Source organism: Zootoca vivipara, chromosome Z2 (genome assembly GCF_965207765.1).
Source record: "Zootoca vivipara chromosome Z2, rZooViv2.hap1.1, whole genome shotgun sequence".
NCBI classification, from domain to species: domain Eukaryota; kingdom Metazoa; phylum Chordata; class Lepidosauria; order Squamata; family Lacertidae; genus Zootoca; species Zootoca vivipara.
The window spans coordinates 26171733-26195302 of record NC_142585.1 but is presented as its reverse complement, the minus strand read 5'-3'; the positions used below and the strand labels follow the sequence as shown (position 1 = coordinate 26195302).

At 43.2% G+C, this 23570-nt stretch overlaps 1 protein-coding gene across 1 annotated transcript in view; it reads left to right on the top strand.

The window, feature by feature from the left end:
- The first annotated feature begins 16289 nt into the window (after window positions 1-16289).
- The window catches only part of CAPN6 (calpain 6), a 59663-nt gene continuing 52382 nt past the window's right edge, over window positions 16290-23570 (top strand). The window contains exons 1-2 of the mRNA XM_035113581.3: window positions 16290-16426; window positions 19201-19263. The gene's annotated coding sequence lies outside the window, so the exon portion shown is untranslated. The remainder of the gene's footprint in view (window positions 16427-19200; window positions 19264-23570) is intronic.

Sequence of the window (23570 nt, the reverse complement as noted above, 5' to 3'; positions counted from 1 at the left end):
GAGTAGGGGGTGGGCTCAGCAGGCTCTTCACTACACCATGAAAATGAAATGGGTTATTTTAAGAATAATAAAGCGCAACAAGCCTATTATGAAAATCAGCCTTCACTGTATGTTTCTCTGTGAATTTGACAATTGATGGGGAACCTTTGATTTCAATGGGGAGATATAATGAGCAACCAGCACCTCTTTTTTTGAAGCAACTGAATTAGGAAGCCTAATTCTACTGGCTCATCATTCTCTGCACCAACTGTGAGTAAACTTTCAGCTTGTGGGTCAAATTTGGCCCCCCCAGACTCCTACATACATCCCATGAGCCCATTTCTATCAAATCCTCGTCAATCCAACAATTATGTGATGTCACCTGAAGTCACTTTTCAATTGTTTAAATCTGCCTCACCAGTTTCTGCAGCTTCCTATACAGTAGTTAGAATTAAGTTTTTATACATTTTACATACAAATGTCAGGTTCTGCACTTAGTCAGGAAGAACCAGCAGCACAAAGGTAAGATGGGTGACACCTGGCTTGACAGTAGTAGACCACAAGCTTAACATGAGTCAGTGGTGTGATGCAGCAGCAAAAAAAGCCAATGCTACTCTGTGCTGCATCAACAGAAGTATAGCGTCTGATCAAGGAAAGTAATAGCACCACTCTATTCTGCCTCGGTCAGACCACACCGGGAATACTGTGCCTAGTTGTGGATACTGCAATTTAAGAAGAATAATGACAAGCTGGAACATGTGCAGAGGAGGGCAACCAAGATTATCAAGGGTCTGGAAACCACTTTCTGATGGTCAGAGCTGTGTGACATTGAAATGGACACCCTTGAAAGGTGGTGCACTCTCCTTCCTTGGACGTTTTTAAGCAGAGGTTGGATGCTCATCTGTCATGCATATTTTAGTTGAGATTCCTGCATTCCAGGGGGTTGGACTAGATGATCCTCAGGATCACTTCCAATCATACAATTCTATGTATTGCTATGTGGGTGGCCAAAAGATTTCACTTACTTTGTCTTTACGGTGTTACAATACTCTGTTGTTTTTCTGTAATAAACTGACAGAGTAAAACACTTAGGGAAAGTATTTCATCCATAAATATCTTTTGATGGCTGAGATATGCATGCCTATCGTGTGCTACAATATATGTAAATATTACTGTATCAGCAGCAAGCAAAACCACAGAAACGCCAGATGAAAGCACAAATGAAAGCCTGAACAAATTGAGGTATGTGAAAATACACTGGAAAAAGATTTCCCAAAACTCTAATAGCTGTACATGCAGACTGGTATCAAAGGATTGAAATGAACTTCCCTCCCCCTCTCTCTGGAAAGTGCTCAATTGCTATTTTTAACTTCTGCTCCACTCCAGCTGTTGCTTGTTGAACAGATATGGTCCGAATCAAATAAACCATTCATTTCCTCTCCACTCACTCCCAGTTAGGACTGTCACAATTCCAGGATTCTGTACAGTAGTTGGTGGTTTTGAAGGTGGAAGCCAGATATATAGTGTTATGTGGGGGACGGGGGACGGATGGATGAACAGGGATCCTCTAGATCCCTGGGTGCCAGATTTCCTCTCCAGATTCTTGGATGCTGGGGTTTAAGCAGAGGTGAAAGGCTGGGATTGGTTTTCTTCCAAACAGAGGGGCAGAGGGAGATGATAATGGCCCTGCCACTAAGCCATCTACAAGGCAAAAGAGCCTACAGGTAACTGAGGGGAAAGTTGCCAGGGCAATTTGGGCATGATGTGACACAGGAAAATTGTCACCTTTTAAAGCTAGTTTTGGAATAGTGGAAAGAAGGGGGTGAGTTGTTTGGCAAGGGGATTGTTGGGAAGGAGAAGCAGGAAACAGGTAGAAAGTCATGAGGGGGCTGAAGGTAGGAACAATCTTGGTAGGCTGGTTGAAGGCAGGCGGGTCAAAGACATGGAGATGTCTTGGAATCTGATGCTTCATTGCTGTGGGGAACAGCCCCTCTTCAGATGTTGAAAGCTGTCAACTCTGCACTTCCTCCATTGAAAGCTTCTGGTATAAATATGTAAAAAAAAACCATATTTCTTAAAGACACAACAGTCTCCACAATCTGGATTTACATAATAAATAATTAATAGGCCCTTTATTACAAGAGACAAGACACAACATGACCAGACACTGGGAAGACCTTTCTGGCACAACGATTGACAATTGGTACAAAACAGTTTGGGAAACAGCTCTCCTTGAGAGATTGACAAATAGGCTATGGCTGACACATAGATCAAGAAAGATGGCTTTACCTTGGTGTGTCTTAATTTCCCATATATGCCAGTATTCCAGAAAATGAACAATCCCTGCAACAGCATTTGGCTCAATCTGGTTGATCTAAATTTAAATTTAAATTACTATCTTCACTTTGAACCCCCTCCCACGCTCATCAGTATAGTCTCATTGATAACATAAGAGGAAAAATTACTATTACTCATATTTATTCTAAGTACAACCACAAGGGCTCTTGATAACACATTTATGTGATGTTGAATGTTGTCTATTAACTCTACCCTGTTTCCCCTTTGTTATTGCTTTTGTTTAAACCACTCCATGAACCAAGAACTTGTACATTGACCACTAATAAAGAACCATATGTTGTAGATATTAGTTCAAATTTGTGATATACAAATGACATTAGAAGACTTGGTCTTATTTATTTGTATCACTTATTAGTCCTATTATCCCTGTTTATAAAACCCAATAGTAAGATGATGATGATGATGATGATGAAGATCATACCAGGACCCAGGTGGCGCTGTGGTTAAACCACTGAGGCTAGGGCTTGCTGATCAGAAGGTCGGCGGTTCGAATCCCTGTGACGGGGTGAGCTCCTGTTGCTTGGTCCCAGCTCCTGCCAACCTAGCAGTTCGAAAGCACGTCAAAATGCAAGTAGATAAATAGGAACCGCTACAGCGGGAAGGTAAACGGCGTTTCCATGTGCTGCTCTGGTTTGCCAGAAGCGGCTTTGTCATGCTGGCCACATGACCTGGAAGCTATACGCTGGCTCCCTCGGCCAATAATGCGAGATGAGCGCGCAACCCCAGAGTCGGTCACGACTGGACCTAATGGTCAGGGGTCCCTTTACCTTTTATCCCTGTTTATAAAACCCAATAGTAAGATGATGATGATGATGAAGATGATATAGCATCCTGCAACAGGCCTGTCAGTAGACTTGTGGTATGTTCAGGTGTGGTCTGAGAAACTGACCTGCCAGACCAGAGGCAAGATGAGTCCTTTATACTTCTACAACACCCGGCATCCCTTTACCTTCCATATGAGATGCGCTAATGAATCGAGAAAACCTCCCTAGGCCCACGGAAACATCTGGAGAGACCTATTAGATTAGAGTCTTTAATATGAACTATAAACTGGTTCTAAGTAGTGGTTCCAGCCCTTAAGCTGCTGTTACACCTTTTCCCATTAATGACAGACTAGCTGCTATTGTTGCTATTGATTATATTCTAGTTGTGTTTATAACAGTATGGAAAGTGTGGCAACAACAAAAGAAACACATTTTTATTTCCCCTTAGATAAATGTTATATGCGATTTCTTTTTCATTAATTGATAGAAAGTGGCACTAATTTTCTTATGGACAATTCATGCTGGATTCCAAAACAACCCAAGGCTTCCGCAGGACAAAGCTTGAAAAACCAATGTTTTGAATGAATATGCAAGTGCGTTTAACAAATCCTAAGACACAGTCCACCCTCTGGTGGGTATGCATTTCTACAGCCTGCTGCCTCAATTGTGAAACCCCACCAAAAAATAAAAGCCCTTATATGGCAAAATTCTCAAGGTGAACCTCATAATAAATCCGAGCCAGATGTGAACTCCTGACTCCCGAGAATGCCACTAATGTCATAACAAGTGAGAAAATAAATGCAGATTGCCTGTCACAGAAGTGCATAAACCAGCCAGATCTCATCAATTATATTAGCTTTTCATAAGGGAGAGAGAAGGTCCTGCACTGCTCAGAATTTATGACTGGAGGGTGCTTCCTCAAAGCACCACTGCAAGAGGAAATTCCTGGAGAAGGTATTTATCTCCCTGCCTTTTAGATGAGAACAGAGTCATTAAATCCCCACTAATTCCAGTATCTTTCTGTTGACCCTGAGTTAGAATAATCTTTGGCCATGGCATCACAGTTGGGGTAGGGTGGGGGGTGTTCCAAAGACATCCTTTTTTTGACGGTTACAGGATGTTTTCATCTACAAATAGTAGTTGAACAGATTCCCTTGGAATGAGATGAAGGGAAAGAGTTCAGAGGGAGGAAGGCTGCCATTATTGATATTGGTGTATGGTCAATGGCCAAACCTAATACAGTATTATAATCTCCTCTTCCTTTCTTCCCTCTATTGAGAAAAAAAAATGCAAAACAAATATTTCATTTATATAGGCAACATTTATATAACCACCAAAATATCATGATGTATCCATATACAAAATGTAATCATGGTTTAAAGAGTGTAGGTTACTATGATATTTTAAGCAGAATGTCAGTTTACATGAGTGAAAATAATATGTACAGTTGAACATTGTTCATTGTTGGAATGTAAAATTCCAAGACAATTCTAATAAGTTTGACTGGGGCCCCTTTCTATTTACAGAAGTCACACAGCTCCCATTACTGGGCAAGGATTCCTCTCAGGGGGTGGCTATGGGGATTGTCATCATAATGGATGCATAAAGAATATCAGAAGATCCTTCTGGACTAGCCCATAATGACAACATAATTACAACGTAATTTACGTAAGTTACATAATTTAGCCGCAGAGGACATCAAGATGGACAAGGCAGGTTTTGGTGAACGGCAAACCACAGTGGAACGGAGGCATTGCTACATTCAACAATGACAGGGGGGAGGGAACAAAAATGCCTTCTTACATTTCTAATCCCCGCCCCACAAGCACACGTTACTTTTCTATTCCGTGTCCTTTGCACATGCTTAATGGGAGAATTGTGAGGGGGACAGAGCAGGAGCCTGTCGAACGGAAGGATTCTATTCGATGCCAGCTGCAGTGATTTGCCTGAAAAATTCAATACCTTACAAAGCAGGAAGGTTAAGAGGGAGATTAGGTCAGTGTTGAGCAATGCTGCCACCTAGTGAGCAATTTACATTTCGGTTTCCAACAACTTCTACGTAATTCTAATACTGTTCTTCCACTGGTAAATGGCAGAGGTCCAGAACAGGTTTCGCAAAAACAGTTCACTGCGATGCCGTAGACATGTGAACTCTGTTGTTATGACCTAAGAAAAACTTCCCTTCTGGCTCAGCGAATTTCTCTGGTAGAGCATGGTGGTAATAGCCACGCCCTCTTTTATTAGGGTGGCTGTGTGTCTATACAGCGCTATTCTCTATTTGACAGCTGCCCAAGCCAGGTTCGCTTTAAAAATAAGGAACCATCGACATTCCAACAACAATTCCAGCACGAAAGAAAAGTGGGAGGAACCTAAAGCAACCAGCGTGGCTGCATAAGGAGCTTACAGGTGAGCTGAAGAAAGGCAATATAAGAAACGAAAGAAAGGGGAAATCCCAAAGGAAGAGTATGCACAAGAAGAAGCCAACAGTTGCAGAGAGAAGGTCAGGCAGGCTGAAACTCAGAATATGCTCAGGCTTTAATAATAATGAGTTCATTATTTGAAGCAAGAGGAAGGACTACAGGTCCCATAATTCCCAGCCATTCACCATATAAATCAACATGTGGTGTAGTGGTTATAGCATTGGACCTGGGAGACCAGGGTTCCAATCCCCACTGGGCTACGAAGCTCACTGGGTGACCTTCGGGGCCAGTTACTGCCTCCCCCCCACCAGCCTACCTTACAGGCTTGTGAAGATAAAATAAGGAGGGGTAGAACTGATACCATGAGCTCATTGGAGGAAAGGTGGTGCATACATGTAAGAATGAATGAATGAATGAATTTTGGGCTCATTCCAAGACTGGCTTAGCACTTTTAACCGATGTGAGATTTTCCATTCAGAGGGAGAGAATCAGGCCCGTCCAGAGCTTGCCTGGGGCAGGAGTCTTGCTAGACTAAAGTCATAAACTTGAACAAAAAAGCAGCTGGCCCCTCCTGGCCCCCCATCCCCAACCAGCTTAGCCGTCTGAGTCCTGGGGCAAGTGTACCCAGCTGCCCACCCCTCTGCATGGACTTGGGGAGACCTATGTACCGCACCTTGAGATCCTTGAAGAAAAAGGAGGGCTATAAATAGATAAGCAATATTTTTAGTGCTACAAAGCCTCTGTTGTGGCAATGCATGACAGGCCCCTGCATGCTGCACCTAGTGTCAAAGCCAGGATCAGGCCCGAGCTGAGGAGCGGCAGCAGGTGAGGGGGTGCCCAGCCTGACATCACCACTGGCAGAAGCCCCGGGCCTGTGCAGCGCAGCTTTCCAGTTCCAGCATCTGAAACTCCACACTAGGCATTGCACTGTGAGAGAATTAAAGTGACTGTGATGCTTAGGCCAGCTGCATGGTCTCTGTGCTCCTGTCAGTACTGGGCCAAAGATTGGACCAGTCCCATCGCCAGCAGATGAGGTCCCTACCAGGGATCTGGGGCTGCAGCATTTGCCCATAGATGCCATGTGAGGGCACCCAGTGTGGTGGTAGCCAGGAGAATGCTGTCTCTTGAAGTGCACAATTCCATGTGTCTTATGTGGCTAACAACATTCCCTTTTTTGTGGTACTTACCCATGGTAAATCATTTTCCATATTCTGCCTTTGGGCACAGGAGCAGTGTCTTTAAAATAATAATAATAATAATAATAATAATAATAATAATAATAATAATAATAATACTATTATGCAAAAACAGGCATGGGAGTTCTACAGGTTTTTGCCCACTTCTAAGCCCTTGCCCTTGTAGTGGACTGTGGCAACCACCTTGGGCAGTAGAATCCTTGCCTGCCACCGCTGGGGTTATGCAAGATCTTGTGGAACTCTCATGGAGCTCACACACAAATGGAACTCACACAACTTAAAAGCCTCATTATCACCTCATTTGCTCACCAGAGTAAGGAAGGCCCATCAATTAACCTAGTTTTCTGGCAGAAGGCACTGGAATTTGGAAAGTTCTTTTTTTAAAAAAGGGATTTATTCTTGTTCAAGCTCCAGATGGACCAGTCTGGTTCACTTTGAGTTCTCAATTCAATTCAATTTCATCCAAACCCCCCCCACCCCACCCCACATTCCGAATACTACAGGTTGTGCTGAAATAAATATAAAGGATGTTTAAGAACACTAAGTATAAATCAAAACGCATAGGCTGTTGAAGGTGAATTGTTTAATTCATTTTCCCCAACAATTCTGATCTTTAAGCTTAAAGACCAATAGAGTATAACTAGTAAAAAAGCACATGCAAGATTTTATTTATTTATAAAAATATGTGTATACCGCTGTGTCATAAAAATATTTCAAAGTGGTTTACAGCAATAAAACATAAAACCATACAATAAAAACCATATAAAAGTTAAGAAATAGGCATCCGTTAATGATTATTAATGATTATCCCCTTCATGGATCAATGCCTTGTCGTGGCGAAGGGGCTTGAATAACTCAGAGAAGCTATGAGCTATGCCATGCAGGGCCACCCAAGATGGACAGGTCATAGTGGAGAGTTTTGACTAAACGTGATCCACCTGGAGAAGGAACTGGCAAGCCACTCCAGTATCCCTGCCAAGAAAACTCCATGGACAAAGACAACAGGCATATAAAAGTTATGACGCTGGAAGATGAGCCCCTCAGGTCGGAAGGCGTCCAACATGCTACTGAGGAAGAGCGGAGGACAAGTACAAGTAGATTCAGAGCTGATGAAGCGGCTGGGCCAAAGCCGAAAGGACGCTCAGTTGCGGATATGCCTGGAAGCGAAAGGAAAGTCCGATGCTGTAAAGAAAAATATTGCATAGGAACCTGGAATGTAAGAACCATGAATAGAGGTAAGCTGGATGTGGTCAAAAATGAGATGACAAGAATAAATATCGACATCCTGGGCATCAGTGAACTAAAATGGAAGGGAATGGGTGAATTCAGTTCGGGTGACTATCATATCTACTACTGTGGGCAAGAATCCTGTAGTAGAAATGGAGTGGCCCTCATAGTCAACAAAAGAGTGGCAAAAGCTGTAATGGGATGCAATCTCAAAAATGACAGAATGATCTCGATACGAATCCAAGGCAGACCTTTTAACATCACAGTAATCCAAGTTTATGCACCAACTACCGGTGCTGAAGAAAGTGAAATTGACCAATTCTATGAAGACCTACAACACCTTCTAGAAATGACACCAAAGAAGGATGTTCTTCTCATTACAGGGGATTGGAATGCTAAAGTAGGGAATCAAGAGATAAAAGGAACAACTGGCAAGTTTGGCCTTGGAGTTCAAAATGAAGCAGGGCAAAGGCTAATAGAGTTCTGTCAAGAGAACAAGCTGGTCATCACAAACACTCTCTTCCAACAACACAAGAGACGACTCTACACATGGATATCACCAAATGGGCAGCATCGAAATCAGATTGATTATATTCTCTGCAGCCAAAGATGGAGAAGCTCTATACAGTCAGCAAAAACAAGACCTGGAGCTGACTGTAACTCAGATCATCAGCTTCTTATAGCAAAATTCCAGCTTAAACTGAAGAAAGTAGGAAAAACCACTGGGCCAGTAAGATACAATCTGAATCAAATCCCTTATGAATACACAGTGGAAGTGAGGAACAGGTTTAAGGATTTAGATTTGGTGGACAGAGTGCCTGAAGAACTATGGATGGAGGCTCGTAACATTATACAGGAGGCAGCAACGAAAACCATCCCAAGGAAAAGGAAATGCAAGAAGGCAAAATGGCTGTCCAACGAGGCCTTACGAATAGCGGAGGAGAGGAGGCAAGCAAAATGCAAGGGAGATAGGGAAAGATACAGGAAACTGAATGCAGATTTCCAAAAAACAGCAAGGAGAGATAAGAGGGTCTTCTTAAATGAGCAATGCAAAGAAATAGAGGAAAACAATAGAATGGGGAGAACCAGAGATCTGTTCAAGAAAATTGGAGATATGAAAGGAACATTTCGTACAAAGATTACCATAATCAAGGACAAAAGTGGTAAGGACCTAACAGAAGCAGAAGACATCAAGAAGAGGTGGCAAGAATACACAGAGGAATTATACCAGAAAGATATGGAGGTCTCGTACACCCCAGGTAGTGTGGTTGCTGACCTTGAGCCAGACATCTTGGAGAGTGAAGTCAAATGGGCCTTAGAAAGCACTGCTAATAACAAAGCCAGTGGAAGTGATGATATTCCAGCTGAACTATTTAAAATTTTAAAAGATGATGCTGTTAAGGTGCTACACCCAATATGCCAGCAAGTTTGGAAAACTCAGCAATGGCCAGAGGATTGGAGAAGATCAGTCTACATCCCAATTCCAAAGAAGGGCAGTGCCAAAGAATGCTCCAACTACCGCACAATTGCGCTCATTTCACACGCTAGCAAGGTTATGCTTAAAATTCTACAAGGCAGGCTTAGGCAGTATGTGGACCGAGGACTCCCAGAAGTGCAAGCTGGATTTCGAAAGGGCAGAGGAACCAGAGACCAAATAGCAAACATGCGCTGGATTATGGAGAAAGCTAGAGAGTTCCAGAAAAACGTCTACTTCTGCTTCATTGACTATGCAAAAGCCTTTGACTGTGTCGACCACAGCAAACTATGGCAAGTTCTTAAAGAAATGGGAGTGCCTGATCACCTCATCTGTCTCCTGAGAAATCTCTATGTGGGACAAGAAGCTACAGTTAGAACTGGATATGGAACAACTGATTGGTTCAAAATTGGGAAAGGAGTACGACAAGGTTGTATATTGTCTCCCTGCTTATTTAACTTATATGCAGAATTCATCATGCGAAAGGCTGGACTAGATGAATCCCAAGCAGGAATTAAGATTGCCGGAAGAAATATCAACAACCTCAGATATGCAGATGACACAACCTTGATGGCAGAAAGTGAGGAGGAATTAAAGAACCTTTTAATGAGGGTGAAAGAGGAGAGCGCAAAATATGGTCTGAAGCTCAACATCAAAAAAACCAAGATCATGGCCACTGGTCCCATCACCTCCTGGCAAATAGAAGGGGAAGAAATGGAGGCAGTGAGAGATTTTACTTTCTTGGGCTCCTTGATCACTGCAGATGGTGACAGCAGTCACGAAATTAAAAGACGCCTGCTTCTTGGGAGAAAAGCAATGACAAACCTAGACAGCATCTTAAAAAGCAGAGACATCACCTTGCCGACAAAGGTCCGTATAGTTAAAGCTATGGTTTTCCCAGTAGTGATGTATGGAAGTGAGAGCTGGACCATAAAGAAGGCTGATCGCCGAAGAATTGATGCTTTTGAATTATGGTGCTGGAGGAGACTCTTGAGAGTCCCATGGACTGCAAGAAGATCAAACCTATCCATTCTTAAGGAAATCAGCCCTGAGTGCTCACTGGAAGGACAGATCCTGAAGCTGAGGCTCCAATACTTTGGCCACCTCATGAGAAGAGAAGAATCCTTGGAAAAGACCCTGATGTTGGGAAAGATGGAGGGCACTAGGAGAAGGGGACGACAGAGGACGAGATGGTTGGACAGTGTTCTCGAAGCTACGAACATGAGTTTGACCAAACTACGGGAGGCAGTGGAAGACAGGAGTGCCTGGCGTGCTATGGTCCGTGGGGTCACGAAGAGTCGGACACGACTAAACGACTAAACAACAACAACAATGATTATGGAATATTATGTTCTTAATTGCCTACATAGGCCTGGAGGAATAGAAAAGTTTTCAGCAGGCATTTAAAAGCTGGCACAGAAGGCGCCTCTAGTGTCAAAGTGTTCCACAGGACTGGGCCAACGACACTAAAGAGTGGCTGGGGAAACCCAGCCAGATGGGCGGGGTATAAATAATAAATCATTTTTATTACAGTGGTACCTTTGTTCTCGAACTTAATCCGTTCCGGGAGTCAGTTTGACTGCTGAAACTGTTTGAAAACCAAGGTGTGGCTTCTGATTAGCTGCACAAGCTTCCTGCACTCAAGTGGAAGCCGCGTCGGACGTTTGGCTTCCAAAAAACGTTCATAATGCGTAACGCTTTCAGGTTTGCGGCATTCGGGAGCCGATTTGTTTGACGACTGAGGCGTTCGAAAAAACCAAGTTACTACTGTATTTATAAAGGTTCAGTTTCATATTGCTGTCCAATGAGCCTCACCAACTCAGGGAATGGCCAAGGAAGCTCCTTGCAGATGATCCAGACCTTTCCTGAGTTATCTTGAAGTTTTTCAGGGCTTTGCAAATTAATAAAAGAACCTTGAACCTGGCTCGGTAGCAGATGGGCGGCTAGTGCAGCTGTTTCAACAATAGTGTCTCATGGTCTTGACCAGAAGCTCCCACCAGCAATCTGGCCACCGCATTCTGCTCCAGCTGCAGCTTCTGAAGCAGAGCCAAGGCCATCATCCCCACATAGACCTCATTGCAGACCAGCTAGAAGTAGCAATCCTTCAAAGTTCTACCTCAAAAGAAATTTAAATTCCGTTCACCCAGCAATTATGAGAATTGCTTTCAGGTGTAATTCAAAAAATACCATATATATTTCTTTAACCAATTATGCGGGCTTTGTTAATTCAAAATAGTTCATTCCAAGCACGGTCCCAGAGTCTAACCGTTACCAAGATTCTGTCAGATAAGGCTGCACCACCAGGTTCAGCAGCCGGACCAGGTTCCTGGAGCTGAGCCTGATGGCAGCAATCAAGAATCCTCTGCACCTGAGGCTGGCAGGAAAGAGCCAGATGACCCAAACCCAGCAGCACCAAGGCCCCATAGAACCAAACCTGGAACTGTTGCAAGGTAGGGTAGGGGTAGCCAACATGGTGCCTTCATTGCAAGGGGTTCTAGGGGTCAGCAACCTTTTTCAGCAGGGGGCCGGTCCACTATGTCTCAGATCTTGTGGGGGGCCGGATTGTATTTTGGGGAAAAATGAACGAATTCCTATGCCCCACAAATAACCCAGAGATGCATTTTAAATAAAAGGACACATTCTACTCATGTAAAAACACACTGACTCCTAGACCGCCCGCGGGCCAGATTGAGAAGGTGATTGGGCTGGATCTGGCCCCTGGGCCTTAGTTTGCCTACCCATGGACTAGATCAGGGGTCAGCAAATTTTTTCAGCAGGGGGCCGGTCCACTGTCCCTCAGACCTTGTGGGGGGGCAGACTATATTTTGGAGAAAAAAATGAACGAATTCCTAAGCCCCACAAATAACCCAGAGATGCATTTTAAATAAAAGGACACATTCTACTCATGTAAAAACATGCTGATTCCCGGACCGTCCGTGGGCCGGATTTAGAAGGCGATTGGGCCACGTCCGGCCCCCGGGCCTTAGTTTGGGGACCCGTGGACTAGATGAACCTTTGGTTCCCTTCCCAATCTCTTTCTCAGTAGCTAACAAGAACTGGCATTGATGCTAGTGACAGTAGCATTACTATGCGAAAACCTGGCCTCCTGTTTCTTACTAGGTTTCCTCTACAAAAGAGTCTCTCTCTCTCTCCCCCCCCGCCCCCCACCGCCTCATTCTCAGAGCACTTGCGAATCTGTTTAGAATTTATGGGTGCTATAGTTGAGATTCCTTCATTGCAGGGGGTTGGACTAGATGACCCTCGGGATACAAAGATTCCATGGATTCTGGGATTCAAAGATTCCATGGGTGTGTGGCTTTGAGGACTGATGGCAAGGTAGCCAAGGATGGTGTGTGTGTTTTTCTTTCCAGTGTGAACATTTCTCCAGTCCTCTGCAGCCCCCGTGGCTGCTCATGGTTCCTGATTTGGAAAAAAAAAAGTTCATGATGTCTTCCCCTGGGCTTTAACTGAAGTGTGGACATCTAGGAATGATGCAGAGTGTGAACCACAGGTAAGATGATTTGCAGAACCAAAGAAAGGGCACTCACAGGTACCCTTCATCCACCTCTAAAATAAGCAGGGGCACTCTACTCTGCTTCACCAGGTATTCACCAAAGGTTTTCCCTGTCCTTTGATAATTATGGAATCCAATTTCTTTTCTCATTAATTGATAGAGGTTGATAGAAAGAAATAATACAGTGGTACCTTGGTTCTCAAACTTCATCCATTCTGGAAGTCCGTTCCAAAACCAAGGCATGTTTTCCCATAGGAAATAATGCAAAACGGATTAATCCGTTCCAGACTTTTAAAAACAACCCCTAAAACAGCAATTTAACATGAATTTTACTAGCCAATGAGACCATTGATCCATAAAATGAAAGCAATAATCAATGTCCTGTACTATAAAATAAATGACAATATTGTAGATGATAAAAATTAAAATTATAATTTTTTCTCACGTGCACTAATGATAGTCATTGTTTGGATGGGGGGCTTTTATCCGTTTCTGCAGTCACACAATCAATCAATCAATCAATCAGTAGCTGAACTGGGTTCCACACAGTCAGAAAAACAAATTAACCGAAAAAGCCTCAAAAACGCAAAATAAATAGCAAAAACAAAAGTGTCAAACTTAATCCATTCTGTTTGACACCTGAAATGTTCCAAAACCAAGGCGTAGCTTCTGATTGGTACAGGTGCCCCGGAAACCATAGCCGACAAACGCCTCAGATGTTTGGCTTCCAAAAAATATTCAAAAACCAGAACACTTCTGGGTTTTCGGCGTTTGGGAGCCAAGGCGTTTGAGTACCAAGGCGTTTGAGAACCAAGGTACCACTGTACAGGACAAATGCTCTGCACAACACTAATGTTTACATGCAGCTGTACTTAAGCTACTATCTGTCAGATAAAGCAAAACAAAAACAAAAACGTTCTATCTAAGAAATGTCCCGTTTAGATGGTTCTATCTAAGAAATGTCCTGTTTAGATATAGCTAAAATTGTAGCAGATCTTTTGGCAGGATTTTGGTTCCCCAGGTTGATGCAGTATCCTTGATTTGAGCCATCTTGCCATGTAAACAGGTAGCAAGGCCATTTCCGGATTGTGGTGTGGATCCAAACACTTCCTCTCTTGGGTCCCTTCTCTGAACAAAACTGCTTAGATTAGAAAAAATAAAATAAACATGTTGCCTTGGGGAGAATCTCTGCTGGAAACGAACTCATGTTTTATTAAGCAATTCGCACAGGGCAATCTTATTAATAATTTATGCTGAGCACAGCCGTTGCTCAAAAGAGGTTAACTAACAGTGTTTGCTGTGTGTTTTCAAAAGTCTGGGGCTTGCCGTTGGCACCCAGAAATAAAATAAACAATAGTTTGCATGTGCCACTAATGGAGGGGAGTGGGAAGCAGGGTGCAAAGCTTGATCCCAGAATGCTTGTTCATGTTCCACCAGGATCAATGGGATTTGAAGCATCAAATGAGCAACCCCAAAATGAACTTGTGAGAGCAATGGAACCATCTCTGATCTGAGTATGCTGAAAGTCAGGGAAGGGTATATCTAACCAGTACTGAAATTCAGGAAAGGCAAAATGTAATTTTCTAAGAATGAAGGCAAAGGTAATACGAAAAGGGAAAGTCACAGCAAATCTTTATTCAAGATTTGACCCATTCTGCCCCAATTTTGAAAGTTGTCACCACACCACCAGCACAAATGAGCAGCCCAAAGCTTTTTTCAAAGCAAGTGTGGGCAACTGGATCCACTTGGTGGGCCAGGTATTTTCTCCCCCCACTAAGGTCTCCAAAGGGGATGACTTAATGCTTTATTTGTTTATTTATTGCATTTATCTCCCACCTCTCCTCCATGGAGCTCAAGGTGACACACATGGTTCTTTGGTCCCCCCCTCCCATTTTATCCTTACAACAACACTGCAAGGCAGGTTGGGCTTAAACTGAGAGACTTGCCCAACGTCACCCAGGTGAGCTTTCATGTGGCTGAGAAGGAATTTGAACACAGGTCTCCCAGGACTTGGTCTGAAACTCTAACCACTACACTGTTACTAAGGCTTACACTAACTGGCTGATCATTGCAAACAGCCACCCCTTCTGAGGAGACAGTGGCGGTGTATTGGTTAGAGTGTTGTACTAGGCCTTGGGTGACCAGGGTTCAAATTCCCACTAACCCATGAAACTTGCTGGGTGACCTTGGGCCAATCACTGCCATTAATCCTAACCCCTCTCACAGGATTGTTGTGAGCATAAAGTGGGGAGAAGGAGAACTATCTACACCACTTTGAGCTCCTTTAAGGAAAGTTGGGATATAACTGTAGTAGTAGTAGTAGTAGTAGTAGTAGTAGTAATGGTTTGCTTGTAGTTTTTAATTAGAAATGCAAGCAATCTTGCAAATGCATTGCATTTAAATGATCAGCATGAAGTAGGAACCCCAGGAAAGAGTATCTAGCCTCTGCTTGATTGTTTCCCTCATTCTCTGACTTCCTCTAATGATAATCTGTCACAAAGAAACTTGAAAGCCTCATTATCACCTCATTTGCTCACCAGAATAAGGAAGGCCCATCAATTAACCTGGTTCTCTGGCAGATGGCATCTTTGCTTCTGCTCTGAACAACACTGTAGACCTGTGCCCCTTTCTACTGCACCACTGGCTACAGTGGCAGCCTGTGTCCACTGGGACAGTCAAGGCGGAAGACAGAGAGGCCAGCAGTTGGTGGAGCAAGAGCTAATGACCATAAGGGTCCACTGATTTTGTCCTCATCCTTCTCCCTGCTAAGTTCTAAAAACGCAAATCAGGAGGAAGAGGAAGGAAGCCAAGAACCAGCGCCGCACTCCAGATTGGATATTAGGAAGAAGGCATGCAGGTGGGGGCTGTCTGAGATGGTGGGCTGGTGCCCCAGTCTCTCTAATGGACCAGCCTTAACTGATTGCTTGGTGACAAAGCTGACATTCATAGTTTATCTCTTACTAGCTCAAAATCTGTTGACTTTTGCTGCCAAAGAGAAACAGCATAAAAATAGGCAGGGAAAATGCCTTCTGCATTTTTACCCATGTGGAGATCGCAAGACAACTTCACAAACAAGCCCACTCATTTTTTTATCCTCCTATAATAACAAGCATGCCAACGCCTGTCCAGTTTATTGCAAAGGAATTCCTGCACAAACTGTCTTGTATCCTCCTTCCTAATGTGTCCTTGTTTGTTAAAAAACAGGAAGTTAACGGTAATTCTCTTTAACATATGTGTCCCAGGAATGAACCAAAGAAAGCTCCTTTCCAGCTGTGTTTTATTTTCCCACAAGACTCATAATCAAGAGAGAAGGAGGGAAAAGTAGACAAAAGTTACTATGAACCTCCCCCTCAAATCATTAGATCTTGGTACAGTCCAAAAAGTTTTCAGGTTAAGAAGCCGGGAGTTCTCTGTTTGCAGTAGAAAATTCGGACTTTCTGTGTGCGTTTGCCTAGCAGCTCAGGAACTCGTGGTGCACACTTGGTTCAATCCAGGTAAGTGACTGGTTTAACTGCAATGACAATATTTACAGGATTCATTTGTCAATATCTTCCTGTTAAAGAGTATGCAGCAGTCACTGAGCTGAGTGCAGGAATACAAAAGGATTTTGTTTTGTCAGTGGGACAAATGACTGGATTTTAGTGTGCAAGATTTTGAAAAATTAGGCCCAATGCAATAATGACTTCCAAAACAGGGTCACATGTGCATTTTTCCGGAGGATAAGTTTGCACAAAATCTGTTTGATTTAGCAGGCAGAAATAGAAACAGACATGCACAACAAGCGAAGACTGAGCAGTGTTTTGGAAATCTCACACTCAGTGCCAGCTGCACATGATACGAATATAGAAGTATTCTTTGCTTGTGCCCTTGTAAAAATATCCTTGATCAAAATCTGTGGGTCACTGTGTGCTGTACTGTCCTACACACCAGCTGTTGCTGTTTTTCCGTACCTGTGCTTATAAAGCACTGCCTCTAAGCAATTCTTGCCAGTGGAGGGTGCATTTTTCACATGTTTAGTGTGAACAATTGGGAGCTGTTGTTCTTCAGGGTTCATCTCACATCTTGCATGAACCTTAAGACACAGGTAACCTCAAAGGCTAACCTCAAAGTCCAACAAATTTATTATGGCATGAACTTGTCATTGGATGCACAAAGTGTTTTCGTAAATATATGCACCACAGCGGGGACTGGTGGCAAACCCTGAGGCTACAGGGAAATGAAATGCAAAAGGTACAGATAGCGGCAATTCAATTTGAGCCAGAATAAGCACAGTGGCCCTTTACAACAGAAGTGGTGTGTGATGAAACTATCAGCCAGGTAACACAGAGACTAGTTAATTTCCAAAATTCAATTGGAAACTATTGTCTGCTTTCTGACTCAACTCAATAGAGCTGAATTTCTTGATTTACTTGTAATCCAGCAGTATCACTTTTGTGGCTCCCTTTGAAATTCCTTGGTTCAAGGATGATCCTTAGAGTGTCCTGGTAGACTGAATTATTCAAAATATTGTCCTACTGTTTTCTGACTATTGTCATTTCTTATGTCAGATTTGTGTGTCTGTTTATTCTGTTCCATAGGGACTGTCCTGTGTGTCCTAAGGAATGCACAAAGGCACTTCTGACAGGCTATGTATGCCACATGCCTGGCTATATGATGAACAAGTGAAAGAAGGCTCAATGTTGCAGCTGGTTTATTAGTTCTGTAACAGTGGCACCTCAGTAATTTAAGAGACACTAGTGCAATGCATTGCCTGCTGTTTCATAGACTGAGTTGCAAATACATGTTTTGAGGCACTGGTAATCTATTGGAGGACAATAGGGTTTCCCCCTGCATATATTGGTAATCAAAACAACAAACATTCCCCATGGTTTAAAATTGGCAGAAGGCTGAATATTACAGGGTAGACAGAGTGGAGCCACAATCCAGTGTAACAGTGGCAGTGTAATCCTTGGAATGAGAATTGGAGCTGTAATCTTTGGAATGAGTGCTACAAGCATGTCCCTATTTCTGTCTGCAAAATGTTGAAAGGTAGGTGCCCAGTTAAAGATGAAACTGAGTGTTTAATAGAAAGAGAGGGATCAATCTATTTTCATCCGGGTTAATTTTGCATGCATTCATTCAAAAGTTCCATCTCATTTCTGCATAAAACCACACATTAAAAAAATTCAACATAAAATTCATACTTAAATGAATATTTTATCGGGGAATATAAATGTGTATTTTGTTACGGTGTGTACAGTTCTAAATACATTTTACCCTAAAATATGCACTTTAAAGTGCATAGCAGTATTATCATTGGGTTTTTTTGTAGCTGAAAACTGCTTTGCAAAAGTTGGAGGAGGACAAATTTCAAAGATAGTTGCATTCCGATCTGCACATTAGCCCAGGAAAGGTAGAGATAAGTTTCAGATGGATTGGAATTCATGGCAGGCTTGTAGAATCTCCATACCTTGAAGCATTTCACAGATGAAACTAGAGAGACTCTTCTGTGCTTCTAACAGAAATCATAGTTTGGAAGCAAGCTTCCATACCTGCTTTCACACTCAGGATCGTTTCCTGACTCCCGTCTGTGCCCTATTGCACTTGGAGTGCTTCAGGAATTCAGCCTGTATGAATTCTGTCATGAAATGACCAGATCCACGCCTGCCAGACTCACACAGGGATTAGAGCACAGTGATCTTTCAGATTTTCCATGTCCCAAAAGCATTTGAAAATGTCTATTTTGTGAGAAAGAAAATAGGTTTCAAATGCATATTAACATATGCATTTAAAAGTTAATTTTCATGCTGCTTTTAATCATCATCATCACCAGTGCTTTTTTTCTGGGGGTACACAGGTACACATACCCCTAAACATTTTGGGAATCTAAGTTTGGCCTCATTGAGGGGCAGTATTTCAATATGAGTAGGAAAATGAGAGTACTGTACTGCTAAACTTTTTTTTTAATAGAAAAAAGCACTGATCATGACCATCACAGATTAGGCTGCAGTCATAACCCCCAACATGCCTGGGAGTAAGCCCAGTTGAATTTAGTGAAACATATGAATAGAGATCGTTAGGAGTGCATCTTTAATACAGAAACAGGACAGAATGGATTCCTATGTGAGTGGACACTGGTGAAAGGGACACAAAGGAGAAATAGATTGACCTGTCCATCCATCTATGACCAGGGATGGACATTTCTGTCAGTTTGGTTCTCTCAGCTCCTTTTTTTCAAATACTGTATACATCTTTGCAACTATTGACAATTTTTATGTTTTATTTTTAGAAAGAAATTCTCACAGGAATCGATCAGCAATCAGGCCAAATTTCTCTTGATAAACACATTTGGGTATGTAGTTTTGATTAATATACACATTTTTTGCAAGCAATTTTCACTAATAGAATGCATTTCTGTATGTTGTTTTCAATAATATGGAATCATAGAGTTATTGAATCGCTGAATTCAATAGGGCTTACTTCTGAATAGACATTGTTAGGACTGCACTACAAGCCCAGAGTTTAGAATGGTCTAATTGTACCTATGTGGGTATATTGACTCTGCATAGGCAGAATCTTCACCGCCTCTATTGCATCTGCAGAAAATAGTAGCAGGAGACAGGCGCCGTGGTTAAACCACTGAGCCTAGGGCTTGCTGATCAGAAGGTCGGCGGTTCGAATCACTGTGACGGGGTGAGCTCCCGTTGCTTGGTCCCAGCTCCTGCCAACCTAGCAGTTCAAAAGCACATCAAAGTGCAAGTAGATAAATAGGAACTGCTACAGCGGGAAGGTAAACGGCGTTTCCATGTGCTGCTCTGGTTTGCCAGAAGCGGCTTTGTCATGCTGGCCACATGACCTGGAAGCTATACGCCAGCTCCCTCGGCCAATAATGCGAGATGAGCGCGCAACCCCAGAGTCGGTCACGACTGGACCTAATGGTCAGGGGTCCCTTTACCCTTTTTTAATTGTACCTATGTGGGTATATTGACTCTGCATAGGCAGAATCTTCACCGCCTCTATTGCATCTGCAGAAAATAGTAGCAGGAGACTCTTTCTGGTGGTTCGCAATTTAACGGAATCACCTTTACCATCGGGGCCTTGTAAAGACCTCAAGATCTCCTGCAACGATTTTGCAAAGTTTTTTGCAGATAGTCGCTCAGATTCGGAAGGAGGTAGACACCACCGTGGGAGCAGGGGCGGGGCAGGAGAGTGCTAGAGCCCTGTCTGGTCAAGTTGCATGGAATCAATTTCAATCTGTTACCCCCGAGGATGTGGACAGGCTGCTTGGATGCGTGAAACCAACCACCTGTCTCTTTGATCTTTACCCATCCTGGCTAATAAAAGCAAGCCGGGAAGGACTGGGCGATGGGCTCTGTGGGGTGGTGAATGCTTCCCTCTGTGAGGGAGCATTCCCAGACCCGCTGAAAGAGGCGGTCATTAAACCACTTCTTTAAAAAAATCTTTAGACCCGGCCAGTACGGCCATCTATCTCCCAGTCTCAAATCTTCCATTCTTGGGCAAGGTGATTGAGCGGGCAGTTGCTGAACAACTCCAGGCGCTCCTGGAGGATGCGGACCATTTGGATCCCTTCCAGTTGGGATTCAGGCCTCATCATGGGACTGAAACTGCCTTGGTCGTGCTGCTTGAAGATCTTTGGCTGGCTAGGAGCAAAGGTGAGAGCTGTTTCCTAGTTCTGCTGGATCTCTCAGCAGCCTTTGATACAATCAACCATAACATCCTTCTGGACCGTCTAGAGGGGCTGGGAGCTGGGGGCACTGTCATACAGTGGTTCTGCTCCTTCCTCCTGGGCCGTGTTCAGAAAGTGGTGGTGGGGGATGAGTGCTCAGACCCCTGGGCTCTCACTTGTGGGGTGCCTCAGGGTTCTGTCCTCTCCCCCATGCTTTTTAACATCTATATGAAGCCGCTGGGAGAGATCATCAGGGGGTTTGGGCTGGGTGTCCATCTGAAGACATCTGAAGGCAGATTCAGGGAAGTTTTTAATGTGTGACATTTTAATGTATTTTTAATCTTTGTTGGAAGCCGCCCAGAGTAGCTGGGGAAACCCAGCCAGATGGGCGGGATACAAATAATAAATTATTATTACTATTATACTGAAAATGGTCATGGAATCATAGAATTGTAGAGATGGAAGGGACCCTGAGGATCATCTAGTCCAACCCCCTGCAAGACAGAAACATGCAGCTGTCACATACAGGGACCAAACCTGCAACATTGGTGTTATCAGCACCACACTCTAACCAACTGAGCTATTAAGACTACCTAATATATACCTTTTCATGCACATTGTTTGGTTGAAGAACTGTGCCACAACATTTAGAGAAGTGCAAATTTTGAAGGACAGATGGGTTTCATTTTACATATGGGTTGGAAAATTAGGCAGTTTCTAATTAAAATGCAAACAAAACTGGATTACTGTATAGCTCAGTTGATTAGAGCGTGGTGCTGATAATGCAAAGGTTGCAGGTTTGATCCCCATATGGCACAGCTGCATATTCCTGTATTGCTGGGGGTTAGATCCTCAGGGTCCCTTCCATCTCTACAATTCTATGATTCCATGATGATTTTCAGTATGCCTATGCAGAGTCAATATACCCACATAGGTACAATTAGACCATTCTAAACTCTGGGCTTGTAGTGCAGTCCTAACAATGTCTATTCAAAAGTAAGCCCTATTGAATTCAGTGGTAGTTTACTCTCAGATAAGTGGAACTAGGAACCTTAATGAGTCTTATATCACCCCTCTGTTTAGATGGTAAAAAAAAGGTAAAGGACCCCTGACAGTTAAGTCCAGTTGCGAATGACTCTGGGGTTGGGCTTAAATGGCCGAGGGAGCTGGTGTTTGTCCACAGACAGCTCCCGGGTCATGTGGCCAGCATGACTAAGCCGCTTCTGGCAAAACCAGAGCAGTGCACGGAAATGCTGTTTACCTTCCCGGAGCGGTACCTATTTATCTACTTGCACTTTGAGGTGCTTTCGAACTGCTTAATTGACAGGACCTGGTGAGAGGACCATGCAACTTAATGGGCCAAGTATTTTGCAAAACTAAATTGGGGGAAAGTAGCCTCCCAGGGCAACTGCTGAACCATAGTTGGATTCAGTCAACCAATTATTCTATTCATGGGGATTAACTCTGCATGTTTTCACACAATTCAAAATTAAGTCATGCCAAGGCGTCAGGTGTGTTCTTGATTCCAAAGCAAGTCTGAGTTTTTCGGAAGATACAAGGGTTGCCAGCTTTTCAACTGGCCACTATAACTTTGCCAATCAGAAAAGTGCTCAGTATGCAAGGATTATCTTTCATTGCATGGATTTAAATATTATCACCTGCTAATTCCGGCATACTAAGCTGCTATTAAAGGCTGAGCTATGTGAACAAGTCAAAAAGTTGGCAACCTTAGAGATCATGGTTCCTTGTGGTTCTTACACTGTGTATCTGAAATCACTCAGAGCTAGTCTGCAACCCCCTGGAGCCAATTTTGTGGATGGAAGAGTTCTCAGGGTTGTACACAGCTGCATGGAGAGTTCTGAAGGCATCGTGCAAAAACAAACAAATTTCATCATCCATTATGTGCCATTTAATAGGGTTACTTACGGCATAACTAAAAATAAATCACAATAATGTTGAAACCTCAAAGTGTGTAGATGATCTCAGTCTGGAACCCAGATGGAAAATGATAATGTTTTAATGGTCCGAGTGTACCAAGTATGTTTGAGGCAACATTGCTGATGAAGAATTGGCAAAACAGGGCCTTGTCCTGGGATTTTTTCACTGGAATTTATTTTTATTTGCCTCATTATCATACTGGAATTGATTCCTATTTGAATTCATTTTATCATTACATAAATAAAACCTTTTGAAGACTTACTTGAAATTCATCTTCCTCCTGGCCCGAGTTCTTGCAATTTACTGTTTATTTCTCGAGAATTGTACCCCTGCCACCCAATGAAAACTAGATAATAGACTGGGATTCCCCAATGGGAATTGTCATGCGGTGGAAAACAGAACGGGGGTGGGGAGGAGACAGAGTGGGAAGAAGAGCAGCTGCCACCCACTAACCCACTTACCTTCCTCCTCTGGCTATTTCCTACTTTATTTCAAGGGCATTATCTCGTTTAGCGGTAGCCAATGTGGTCTTCTCCAGAAACTTTGGAGCATAACTCCCTACAGCCCTGACTTGGCAGTGCTTGATGGGAGTTGTAGTCCACAACTTATGGAGGGCACCTCCAACTTAAGGAGGGCATCACGTTGGCTACCTATTATCTAGCTGGATCAGCCTTGCCAAGTCTTGGTGCTGCATCTGGATCTTACGAGTGTAAGAAGAGCCCTGGGAGACGAAAATCCCATCTAGTCCAGCCAATTTCCTACAACAGCCTGTCAGAAGCTTATAGAAACCCACCAGCAGCATTATGAAGAGGCATAGTGGCTCTAATCACAGAGGTAGCGTAATAACCATAATTGCAACTGATCATTCTATCCTCCATAAATTTGCCTTAATTTATTTTAAAGCTCTAAGTAGGTAGCCAACATCACCACATCTTGTGGTGGCAAATTTCATAGCTTTAACTACACGAAGTACATCCTTTTATCTGTCTTGAATCTGCCCCAAACCTAGAGTGTTTGCCAAAAGGCTGAGGGAA